This window comes from Parasteatoda tepidariorum, chromosome 12 (assembly GCF_982258835.1).
Source record: "Parasteatoda tepidariorum strain Cologne lab strain chromosome 12, Ptep-v5.0, whole genome shotgun sequence".
Taxonomy (NCBI): Eukaryota; Metazoa; Arthropoda; class Arachnida; order Araneae; family Theridiidae; genus Parasteatoda; species Parasteatoda tepidariorum.
In genome coordinates, this window is record NC_141766.1 from 61,654,711 (window position 1) to 61,667,541 (window position 12,831).

At 30.7% G+C, this 12,831-nt stretch overlaps 1 protein-coding gene and 1 long non-coding RNA gene across 12 annotated transcripts in view; one reads left to right on the plus strand and one right to left on the minus strand.

Moving 5' to 3' along the window:
• Positions 1-12,831, minus strand: part of LOC107447499 (uncharacterized) — a 170,095-nt gene that overhangs the window by 76,681 nt on the left and 80,583 nt on the right. The window lies entirely within an intron of this gene.
• The window catches only part of LOC107447498 (uncharacterized), a 223,141-nt gene that overhangs the window by 50,474 nt on the left and 159,836 nt on the right, over positions 1-12,831 (plus strand). For both annotated transcript variants that reach the window (XM_071187995.2, XM_043039821.3), the window contains exon 2: positions 3,327-3,433. The gene's annotated coding sequence lies outside the window, so the exon portion shown is untranslated. The remainder of the gene's footprint in view (positions 1-3,326; positions 3,434-12,831) is intronic.

Genomic DNA, 12,831 nt, shown 5'->3' on the forward strand with positions numbered 1-12,831 from the left:
TAAAGATTTCCTTTTGAGCTTTATAAATTAAAATTAGAATGTCGTATTACATCAGAATTTAGAATGATGTATTACAACAGATGAATAAATTCCACATTTATATAAATGCCTGACAATCATAAGATGGTATGATTAAACTTTATCACTAAGGTGACCAACGTCTTCAAGAAACTAGTAACGAAATTGCTCGAAAATTCGTGAACACACCTCTATAAAATTTATCTGTTCGAGAATCTGGGAGGGATCTCTATTTTAATTTGGAAATTATTTTTAGATAATTACAATTGCAATTGCATTTTGGCAATTACAACGGAGTCAATTATTTTTTAAATATTCGTATTGAATACCAGTTTTTCAGTTTCTTGGGAATACTAGTCAGCCTAGGTATATTACCCAGTCACAAATAAAATAGTTTATTTATAATAAACACATATGAAGAGCCTGAGGAATGAAAAAGAAAGTGACAAAGTGGATATAATCAGGGTAAAAAGAAAAAAAGAGGCACCCAAATTATTTCAGTATAGATTTAATAGATGGAGGGACTAGTAAATATTTTCTTTTAACCACTACCTAATTGGAAATGAAAATAAAGACTCAAAACTAATGAGGAGGAATTACGTTATAATTATAGGGAAAGCACAAACAATTTTGTTACATTAAAGATATCCATATTAACGTGATTACTTTATGCTATTTTCCCTGATTAATAAAAACCCCTGAAAATGTTACTTACCTGCTTCATCCACTAAGTTCTTCATATCTGAAAAAAGTGTCAGTACATATATGTTTATGCTAAGTAAATATTTCTACTTAGTATAAACACATACCACAGCACTATTACTTGCCATACATGTTATATCCAAAAAACTATTAAATACTGCTGTACTCAGTACTGTTATATACCACTTAAGCATTAAAAAAATGCTACAGATCCGAATAAAAGTAATTATATAAAGTATACATTATGGTAGTCAAAACTATCTTGTTTCCGCTTAATAAATCCTATTAATGAAATACTTTCTTTATTATTTATTTCCCTTTATTTAATTTTTTTTTTAGAAACCGTCCCATTAAAGAAACGCTTGACACATATTTATTAACCGATCAGCACCCAGCGTCCTATTTATAAGACAGTTACTTTTTTTCAAAAACATATATTGTGGTAGGACTATTGTTTCAAAATCATCATTTCTCTTGGGGAATGTAAAAACCCTTAATCACCATAATTTATGTATGATTTAAGTAAAAAAAAGAGACAAAAATTGGCAGAAAGTAAATAGAAATAAAATGGTTGTAACAATAGAAAATATCCAATTAGTTTGAATAAATAAATCGTACCATTTTCATAAAGCTACCTTTCGTATTATTTAGATATAAAAATCGGGACAAAACAAGTTAGGGCTATCACTATAATGCGATGGAAACAAATGTCTTGATACTCATAAATATTTTTGATCAATGAAATAATTTTACTACTTTTTTTAATTATTTAAATGATGCATTAATTAGGTTCACTAGCGTTCTAAAGAAACTGGTAATAAAGTCAGTAAAAGGAATTCACACAGCCTCATTTTTCTAATTTTAAATTCTCAGAACTGAAGTCACCGAAAAAGGATTCTCTAACGAAAGTTATTATTTTTTAGAAAAGCAAAGAGTCTTTGGATGTTCGTTTAGAAACTTACTAATTTTTGAGTTTTCTCAGGACTTTGGTAAAAAATATCTTAAAACAGTTTTAGCCTTACTTTTTTTTATTAAAAATACGAAAAATAATTTTATGAAAAAAGGTGAATATATACTTCAAACTAAAAGTATATTTTCTTCTCTTTGCAACCATTTTATTTAAAAAAAGTTCCAGCTTCTATTTTTAGGTTTAATCTTGGAAATTAATATTTTACTGCTAATCATTTATACTTTAATAGAAAAAATAATAGGGAAACAATTGAAGATTTTCTGTTGAAAAAGAGATAAAATTTAATAGAAGACATCGATTGAAAGGTTATGAGTTGCTACCTGCTCTAACTAAGGAGAAACTCCGAAGGTGCAACTAATAGGGCTCTAACTAGGGAGAAACTCAGTAAGTGGAACAAATGCTCTTTAACTCTAGAGAAACTCGGAAGCTGGAACTAATACCGGAGAACTCCAAAGGTGGGACTAATAGAGCTAACTAAGGAGAAACTCCGAAGGTGGAACTAATCGCGGTCTAATTAAGGAGAAACTTCGAAGGTGGAACTAATAGTACTCTGACTAAGGAGAAACTCCGAAATTAATAGCAATTCCCAAACTTTATAGTGGTAATAACCACTATAAAGATTGGGAATCGCTATTATTGTTTTTCTGCGATAATAGGAAAAATGCGGTACTTGTATTCCAGAAAAATCTTCCACTAAAAAGGGAGATATTGCATACCAGTCGAAAATGAGAAAATTGCTGAAATGTTGGACTGTTTGTACTCTGAAAATAGAGAAAAATTGATTGCAGAACCACGTAATTTTTAGTTTACTTTAGAAGAGAAAAATTAAAAATATATTTGATAAAGATTATAGTAGTTTGAAGAAGTTCTTCTTTACTTCACTCCCATTGGGAAATATCTATCGCAAATCTCTCAATAGTTGGAGGGTTTGTTTCAGATTTAAAAGAAAGTTTTCAAATCATATAATAAGTTTTGAAGGACATCAAAGTCTTATTTATCCCTCATAGATGGTAATAATGAAATAATTGAGTACAATCAATGTAATCAGTATTTATTAGTGTTTACTCTCTGGTTTCCTGGATTTTTTTTAAGTGGTAGCTAAAATTTTACATATTTCTTTCTTGCTTACGAAATTTGAATTAAAACAATTTAACTCCATACATAAAAATTAAGAAAAAGATTCGACATAGTAGTTAGATGTTCAAAAATTTTAAAAAAAATTCTGCTTATAATTATTAGAGCTAGCTATTATTATTTTTAAATTCCATGCTTAATATTTTACAGACACGATTTGTTAAAAAGAAAAATGAAAGTCATAAAAATTGCGTCGTTATTAATTATCAACATTGCACCGCTATTACTTTGTCCCCAATTGGAGAAACTGATATACATTTTAAATTTAATTCATTACTTTTCAACCATTAGAAAAATTCGTTTTTTATTCCTTCAGGAGCATCAACTTTCCTAAAAAAAAGTTTTAAAAAATTTCCTAATTTTACTGTTTTCTGTCCAAACAACTACTGAAAATTCAGCTATAAGATTTTTAATTTTTTTTAATTTTTTTTTATTAATTATTGTTTTTCTTTATTGTTTTTATTTGGCTTATATTAAACCATTTAATTTCGTTTCGTTTCAGACTACAAGATTTGTCAATTGGTACATTAAAAAAGAACAATATGGCATGAATTATTATATGAAATTCATACAACTTTTTCATAAACACTTAGAAGTATACAAGCATTGGTAAGTAACATTTAACATCATTATATGAGTAAACCATTGATTTTATAGTAGAGAATAATAATGCAGAACTCGAATGCAATAACACAACTTTTGAACCCTGGACTAAATGTGATTCACAATGAATAACGCTGTAAAAACTAATTTCTGAGATTACAGATTTCTTAAAGCTAAAGAAAAAAATTCACATTGAACTTTTACTGCATTTTATTGAATTAACTTCGGAAAGAACCATGATAGCTTATCCGTCCTAGTGTAAGACTTGAGTTAGATTACTAAATAGCTGCTTCATATCCATCCAACTTCAGATCGGTGGATACCAACCTGTATGTGAACTCCACTAAAACCCACCGAGTACATGCCACATACGTGCTCGAAAAATTTGTGGAACGGAAAGTCCTGTGGTCGGTTGCTGAGCAGTATCACGGGTACAGGGATCTGGAGATATTTCCTTCCCCTTCAGATCTATTGTGGCTATGGCCTCACAAAATTATGATGACATGTCTTTGGATTATCCACAGGGATGTTTCTCAAACCATCTCCAATAGCCCATTATACAGCCTCTATTGCGACGTAAATAGAGTGTCTACTAACCTAATGATTTGGCGGAGAAATAAAGGTGGTTTTCTACATAGTGCTGACCTCACATTCTTAACCACCATGACCCCTGGCCTGCAAAGGAATTTTTTGGGAATGCTTCAATAGATATTTGTAATTTTAATTGGCAATACCGTCGAAATATTTTTTCTATATAATTTTTTTTTAAATTTTCAAATACTTTATTTATTTTTCCCTGGTCGTAAGATATTTTCCTGTTTTGGAATCCTTTATTCACAAAAAATACGGTGCATGCCCTTACTAGAAATCACAAAAATTATCAAGTATAGAAGCTTGAACATTTTAAAATCAGTCAAAAGATCCTTCGAAAAGTAATTTTCTTTTCCAGAAAAGTAAAAAGTGATGTCAGGGAGCATTAAAGAATCTCTTTTCTCTCGACAAAACTCAATCATCTAAGAGGGGAGCTCAATGTGCTTCTAAGAATTTGTATTTAGTTTTCAAAAATTAAGTAATTCATGAATTTTTCGAAGTATGTAAAATACAAAACCGTCATAATAAGAGATTGGAGAAATATATACTATAGTATTTTACAATCAGCTTTTTTAGAAAAGCAGTTTATTTTACCTTTCCAAGTTCTTAGATTTCTGATAACTATCTTTGTATTTTTATAATTTACTTTAAGCGAATTTTTCATCCAAATCCCTTTTTGCCAGTGTAAACAAAGATTATGTACATTTTCAAAAATCTGAACTCAAACAGATAATGAACTGTACAAAATAAATAATCATCAAATTACATCTAAAATTAATAAACGCGTAACTTTCTTGTTTCAATTTTTTTGTAGAAATATTTGTAGAAGCTGTAAAAGTAATCAAGAGCGATATTTACCAATTTAAACTTTATTCCTCACACTTTCCTTCTTTCTTTATTTATTTATTGGTGCAAATGCATGCAGGCTAGTGTGTTTAATCACAAATGTACGTCTTATAACTCTTTGTCAAATAAATAGATCAGAGAAGGGCAGCATGAAGATGCATCTAGTGTTACGCTGAAATTCGAACCCGCTACACACGCGCTACTGAGTGCTTCGCAGGTGATATCACTCGTCAAAACTGCTCTACAATGCTGTAAAATGTGACCAATGGCTACTTATTTTTGTAACGAGGCGTTCAGAATAAAAATATTTCATCTTTCTTTTTTACTCCAATCTGCATTCCAGTCACTAGAAAACAATAAAGTTTTCAAGATTGGCGGAAAAAGAGCCGTAAATGGCCAGGAGTGAGGAGAAAAATTATGATCATGATACTGGAAAACGATACTTTATTTATTATTGTTTAGAATAAAAAGAGTTAGAAAAACTCATGTATTTAACCTAAAATTCAGGGCTATCTCTCTCTAGGAATGGCTTTGAAAAAGCACTATTAGCTCACAGAAATTATACAATATTTAATTACAATATTAACACTATTAACAATACAATATTAGCAATAACATACGATATTAACAATAATTTAATTTAAAATATTTTTAAATGTTTATTCCAATATTGTATCAATTAATACATTGTGTCGCGTACGAAGAGTTCGATTTTCCAGCATCTTGTACTTTATATGTTTGTGAAGTCTTTTTTTATTTTATTAAAAGACAGATTTGTTTCAAATATCAAGCGCTCGATTGTGTTTATGTAGCCTTTTTATTTTTAAGAATGGTTTGTTCAGCTATCAAGGGCTCGATTATATTTATGCAGTACTTTTTCTCATTTTCAAACCAAATTTGTATCCCGCATCAAGCGAATCACGAATCAAGTAAAAAAAAGTTGCATGCAAAGTATTTAATTATAGATGTATTAGAAGGCTGTGCTAAAAATTCTAAGTTTTATTTTATTTACCACTGTCTGATTTGAAATAAAAATGATGAAAACTTACTCAAAACTAATATGGACTAGTTCTGATAAAATCAAAATCAAATTAAAGGTAATTTTGTCACGGTAAATATAAATAAATTATACCATAAATCAGTGGAACTTAGCAATTCTGTTTTTATTTTATGTTTTTATATATGTTTTATGTTTATATATATATATATATATATATATATATATATATATATATATATATACATAGAGCTGAGATAAAGCACGATGTGAGAAAATAATAATGACAATGGCACACTAAGTAATTTGCCGCTATCTTTTACGATTTTTATATTTACACAATATTTACTATTATTTAGTTGTTTGTGAGACGAAAAAATGAAAAACTAGTATTTAAACCATTTAATTTTCAGATTTCTTCAAAAATAAAGTGGAAGCTTATCCTACTTTTAATGATGAACAAAGCACCACTATTGAGTTTTTCTCAGATAAAAAATAGTGCATGCTATAACTTGTTGTTGCCACCAAGGCCAACAAGCCAAGGCAAGCAAGGTACCAAGGCCTACCAACAAGCTTGGTATGAGAAACCAAGTGATTTTAAAGGTTGTGGGTGTGTTTCTTGTTTTTCAGTGTTGCCATCTATGGCCAAGAATGCGACTTCAGGCACACACACACGCACATCATAGCCCGTTTTGCAGGGAGGACCCATTCATACACCACTCATTTATCCACGGATCGTAATTTTGACCTGAACCAGAGAACGATCAATTTCCAATTCAGTACTCTCAGAGGTATTGATTTTTTATGGGAACTTCGAGGATTTTGTGACCCACACAGATTTAACGTGCACCAGTTACCATTTAATACACAAGGATTCCTCTGGCAGTGAGATTCGAACTCACAAACATAATTCCAACATCTTACCAACCAGGCTATCCCGGCTGATGCTATAACTTAGTCTATGCAAGTCATTGTAGACAGGGATGGGTGCTGATTTTACTACCAGTTTTTTTTTTCGCTTTTCCGAGACAGCTGTAAAGGATAGAAACTTCACATGCAAATATATATGTAAGTCACACTAGCTACAGTTATTGTACTATTTCCCATAAAAAGAGGTAATAATCAGATGGTTTTGTAACCACTTTTTTCCCTTCTCTGGTAAGCTGATATATTGAACAGTTTTTTTTTTTTTTTTTTTTAAAGTCACTGGTATTCCAAGCTGTATTTCACAACCATAAATTATTAAGATGCTAAATTTATTATTTCTCATTAATTTTACCTATATTAATACAAAATGATGAAAAAGTTTGAAAATATGCTTAATAAAAATTCTGCGTCCAAGGGTTAGTGGATTATTACATTATAAACTGTCTTTTTCTCCTCTCCCTTACCGTGTTGAAAGGAGTTTTGGGGAGGTAGAGTGGTTTGATTTATTTTATTTATTTATTTATTTTTTCAAAAAAGTTACTCACATAAGCGACAGCTTCTCCTATTTTAAGGGGAGATTTTCTTGCATCTTTAATATGATAGTAAATTTTATACTTCACTGGCATATTTTTGTTTTAATAAATTTCATTACAATGATTTTGCTTCAGTATACTTCTTTTAGGATGTTTTTATTATGCGCAATTTCAAAAAATCAATTAGATCAGGCCGCGATGGCTCAGGGGATAGAGCGTTCACCCTCCAATGGGGCGAACCGGGTTCGAATCCCATTCGATACGAATCCTGCATCCGGCTTGCACCGACCATAGTGCTGACGTGAAATATCCTCAGTGGTAGACGGATCATGGGTTAGAGTCCTCTTGCCGTCAGGCTAACAGTGGGGGGTTCTCATGGTCGTCTTCTCCATGTAATGAAATTCGGGTTAGCTCCATCAAAAAGTCATCTGCGAAAGCAAAATTACTCTAAATACTCGATCCAGGAGTTCCCTTGTCTTCAGGATTGGGTTCAAAATTACAAGGCTACGGAGTTGAACATTAGTAGTCATAAACCCATAAAATTGGGTCGGCTGTTCAACGATAGTTATAATTTTTTTATTTCATTAGATCTGATGATAATCATATAAAGAATTTGATACGTGCTTGGAATATTAAAGAAATTAAGCTTGAATTGTTTTTTATTTCACTAACACTTCTGTATGGGGTGATGATTACTGATGCTTTCATGTAATTACTAGTAAAGCGATACCTTTTTGGTTAAGATAAAATGTCTTGATATAAACTATAAGCACTTTAAGAACTGAACAATTCCAAGAAAATTAAAACTAATGCAAGAAAATTTCATTTGCTTCCTAAAGTAAAATAAGAAATTCTAAATTTTTCCATCTTTGAAGAGCTGGAAACATGTCAATTTTTCTTCACTTTAATTATGCAGCAAAAGAACGTTGACAAGAAAAATATTTTAATTCAAATTTACTAACTCTTGGATGAATATCTATACTAGAACATTTGAATCAGATTACAGTAGACATTCTTTCTTCATAATATATTATAAATGGATCTTTTTTTTCGCAACTGCTTTAAAAGTTGTTACATACTTAATTCCACGTTTCCTAAAATCTTCGTTCCAACATTTCCCACCCTTCATTAAATGAGCCTTGGGGGTAATTATTCATGCAAAACATTTTTATAAACGGTGACATTTAAACAACGCATCTCCGTCATCATGTTTCTTGACACCTATTAGTCATGCAACAACGCCAAATGAGGTAGAAAGTAGTGATTAGCACAAAATTTTGGCATCCTGCTTCACAGGATACCTGTGTGGTAGGTAACAGGCAGGTGCTAAGATTTCGAACATGTAAATAATGAAATGTTGTTCTTGTCGAAGAAATTATTAAAACCAAGAAGTTATAAACAAATTCTTTTTTATATTCTCTGCCTTCGGTAAAAATAAGTGAAGTTTAGTTAATAGTTGCTTTCATCTGAGCCTTGAACGATAATAGTAGCTTTCGTGGCATACGTAGTAATTTTATACCACTTTCCGTTTCAAAATTTCTGGGTGGCATGAGTGCTTTTCTTTTTTTTTTGTTCTTCTTCCAATCTGGAGGTGGGTTTTTTTTTTCTTTATTCATTATCGCTGCTAGTTTTGCTTTCTGCACGATCACGCGAAATCACTGGACTCAAACCTGGTAACACCCCAAAAGAAAGAAGTGCGACTTTTGATTGGTTGACTTGAATATGGAAGAACGCGTTTCAAACATCTCTTGGGAAATATAAATGGCGAAATACATCGCAGAAATTCAATTAAGAACTAGTTTTAAAAAAAGTTAATCAAGAGAATTCCTGAACATGATTTTGGATTTTCATTGCAAATAAAGTTTTTGTGAAAGAATTTTATTTTTTAATATATGTAAAATAGTATAAAGATATATATATTTTTTTATCATATTAAATACTTTTTTAAAAAAAAAAAAATTTATTAAAAGAAACTAAAATTAATAATATCTTGACGCAGGAAAATCTGACGGTTTTCTACTTTGCAACCTATTTAGCTTTTATGAGCATGAAAACTCCGACATTAATGTAAAGTAAAAAAAAATAATTGTCTTACGTAAACATTTTGGTTATTTCGGGTAAATAGTGAAGTTGTCTTTAAATCGTAAAATTTACTGGATGATATTTATTTATTGCACCCTTAACCTTTTGACGCTTAATTCTTAAACATATTTTTCGTAATTTTTTCTTATTTTTATTAATTTAGGTCAAAATAAGTAATATTATGTTAATATATTATGTTTAGCATTTTAATAATTTATGGTTGTGAAATATACTATGAAATAGTTTTGTCTTTTTATGCGTTAAAGGTAAAATCTTCCAAGTAAGGCTCACTTCTAAACAATTATTTTTCAAAAGCGCACTTATTTTTAGTTATTTAGATCTTAGAGAAAGTTATTAATCACTGAAATATCTTTAATTTTGAAAAACGAAATATTGATAAATTTGTGAATATGAATGATTTTTTTTTCTGAAAAAAAAAGCTTCTTTTTTTTTTTTTTGGATTTTTTATTTTAGTACAAATATGTTTCCGATAATCCAACAGATTTCTTAGTAGCTATTAGACTGGTTGATAGCTATTGGATTGTTTTTTTTTTTAGCAATTAAAGATACCAGCACATATTTTTGCTTATGATTTGAGCATTAGAAAAAATATATAAATGGGTATACATAAATTAATCTAATAATTCATTCATTAGGGGACCTTTTCGTAAAAAATAATCAAGTATTTGTAGAAATTCTTTCTGCTGTCAATTTTCAATCGTGTTGCAAGTTTAATTGTAATAGGGCTATTTTTTTTTAACCATCGAATGGATTTAAAACAGGGAATTTAGCAAAAAAAAGTAATCGAGTCTGAGGAGAAATTCTTTTTATTGTTAATATTTAAATGTGATGTAAGGTTCTTTTGGCAGTTTTACAGTAATAACCAATCTTCAGCGTAAACTAAAAAATAAAAAATTTTCATGAATAAAATATTTTGTTATCAACATCAAAGAAGATTTCGACTTGAAGTAACACCTGTTCATACTTAGGTTGCTTTTGAAACATGAAACGCGTCAAACTTCGCATATTTCAGTACGATATATTTGCGTTAAAAAAAAGTTTAAGAAATAAACAAAAATGTTTGAAAATGGCCCCTCAGAAGATACCAAGCCAAGTCATTTTTTTTCCACTTGATACAGAGTGAAGGATGTGCGCATTCCGCATCGTTTCTTGAGTTAAGTGAATACTAACGATCTTGAAGATGATGTCAAACGGATGCTGTTGACTTCTACTGGATGGTTCATCACCATTTTAGATGCCAACTATGCAATCCACTGATGACGAAGACACTTTTTTTTTTTGATTTCCTCTCTCTACATCCTTTTTAGTTGTCTCTAAGATTCTATTATAAGCACAGATTTCTAACTTTTCAAAACATTTCATTACTTTCGTAACCAGACCCATGAATTCAAAAAAGAGTTTTGAAAACTTCAAATTCATATTATACGGTGAAGTGTACCCTTAAATAAAGAAATAAATCGGTTCAACTTTGAACCATAATATCCGTGTCCTGAACCATACTACGTTGCAAATTTGTTTTAAATTGAACCATGTGTCGATTCACATTGGACCATATTATCGTGCAACCCTAACTGTTGGAATTTCTCGGAAAGAATAGCTAAATAGCAATCTATTTAACTGTTATTTTCCCATACTTAAACAAAACAGTCAAATAACCATAAATAAGATGATAATGCAACTACAGTCAAACCCCGCTATAGTGAACACGGCTTATAGTGAACTCCCGGATATAGTGAACGAAATGCTCGGTCCCGTGCCTTGCTATACACGTATAATGTTATTTTTAGTGGATATAGTGAACCAAAAAAGTGAGGAAGTTGGATATAATGAACTTTTTTCTGTCTTTGACTTATTCCCCCCCCCCCATTTTCTTTGCAAATAATTTCGAAATTTCTACTTCAAAATAAATATATATACCGATTTTTAAAACCATCTATAGAAACTACTTTTATGTGCTCGAATGGCAGGTTAGACAGGTTCAAAAAACGGAATAACAGAAATTCAGGAAAAATTATCTGAGAGTCGGGAAGTGTTTCCATATCTGATGTTGAGAATTGCTCATCAGCTAAAGATTACAAATTTTTTTTTGTACGCAAGACGAAGAGTGATGAGAAATAACACATTTTTTGCCACTACATAATATTTTTCTGTCATTTATGTGAATATAATGTAATAAAAGGGAGGAGTTTGGGAACCATTAGTGAAATTGCCTGCGTAACGGATATAGTGAACTCCCGGTTATAGTGAACCGAAATTTCGGTCCCTTGAAGGTTCACTATAGCGGGGTTTGACTGTATTAACAGTGAGAAAAATCGTTTATTAACTATTTTTACCTAAAACGGTTAAATAACATGACTTTTATTGCACCCACTAAGCCCATCCAATGAAGCAACTTACATCCTTGCAACTGCATACATATTATAGCCGAAAGAGCTAATCTGTCAGTCTCATGATCAACAGACGGGGGTTCGAGTCCTAGCTTTGACACCTCCATTCTCTTTAACACACATGAAAAATTTCCAGTGTCTTGCACTCTCCGATGCCCATTACCTAACGAGAAGGCTAGCTCCTATATCCAGTTAAATTTCTTTTCTTACGGTTTTGAAACCACGGTAGCTGTAAATGGTTAAAAAAACCGTATAGTTTTGCATTCATGATTTTATAACCATACTAGTTGCAAACGGTTTTAAAACCGTAAAGGTAAAAAATATTCATTACCATAAACTTTACGGTTAATCGGATGGACCGACTGCTGCCGGTTATTTTACCATAATTTTAGAATGAAAATTCTAACAGTGCTCTTTGAAAACTAAAATAATTTGGTTCGACTTAGCACACACTATCAAGGCAAGTTTGAACGATATAATTATGATTCAAGGCGCTCCTAAATTTTAACAGTGATGGCATTTCATTTGTACCCTAAACAGTAAAATTGTTTGTGGTTACCTAGATAAAAAAAAGTATCATTATATCATTACTTTAGTAACAACCTGACTCATGAATAGAAGAAAGGGTAAAACTCACATTGCATGGCGCAGTGCAACCTTAAATGAATAATTAAATCGTCTTAACTCTGAACCCTATTTTTGAACCCTAACTTTGTACCCTGTACTTCTACGATGGAAAATTGCTTTAAATTGAACCACGTATCAATTCAAATAGAACCATATTATCGTGTAACCCTATATTAAAACTTAAATGATTTGGTTCAGCTTAGCACCATATTAAGGCAAGTTTGAACGATATAATTATGATCCATGACACTCATAAGTTTTTAGTAGTGATGGCATTACATTTGTTATCTAAATAAAATAAAAAATTTTTACGTTCACTCAAATTAATGATAAACTGTTTATGTAAGGCAACATAAATAAATTCAAGAAACATATCAGAAACCTAAAAAAGTA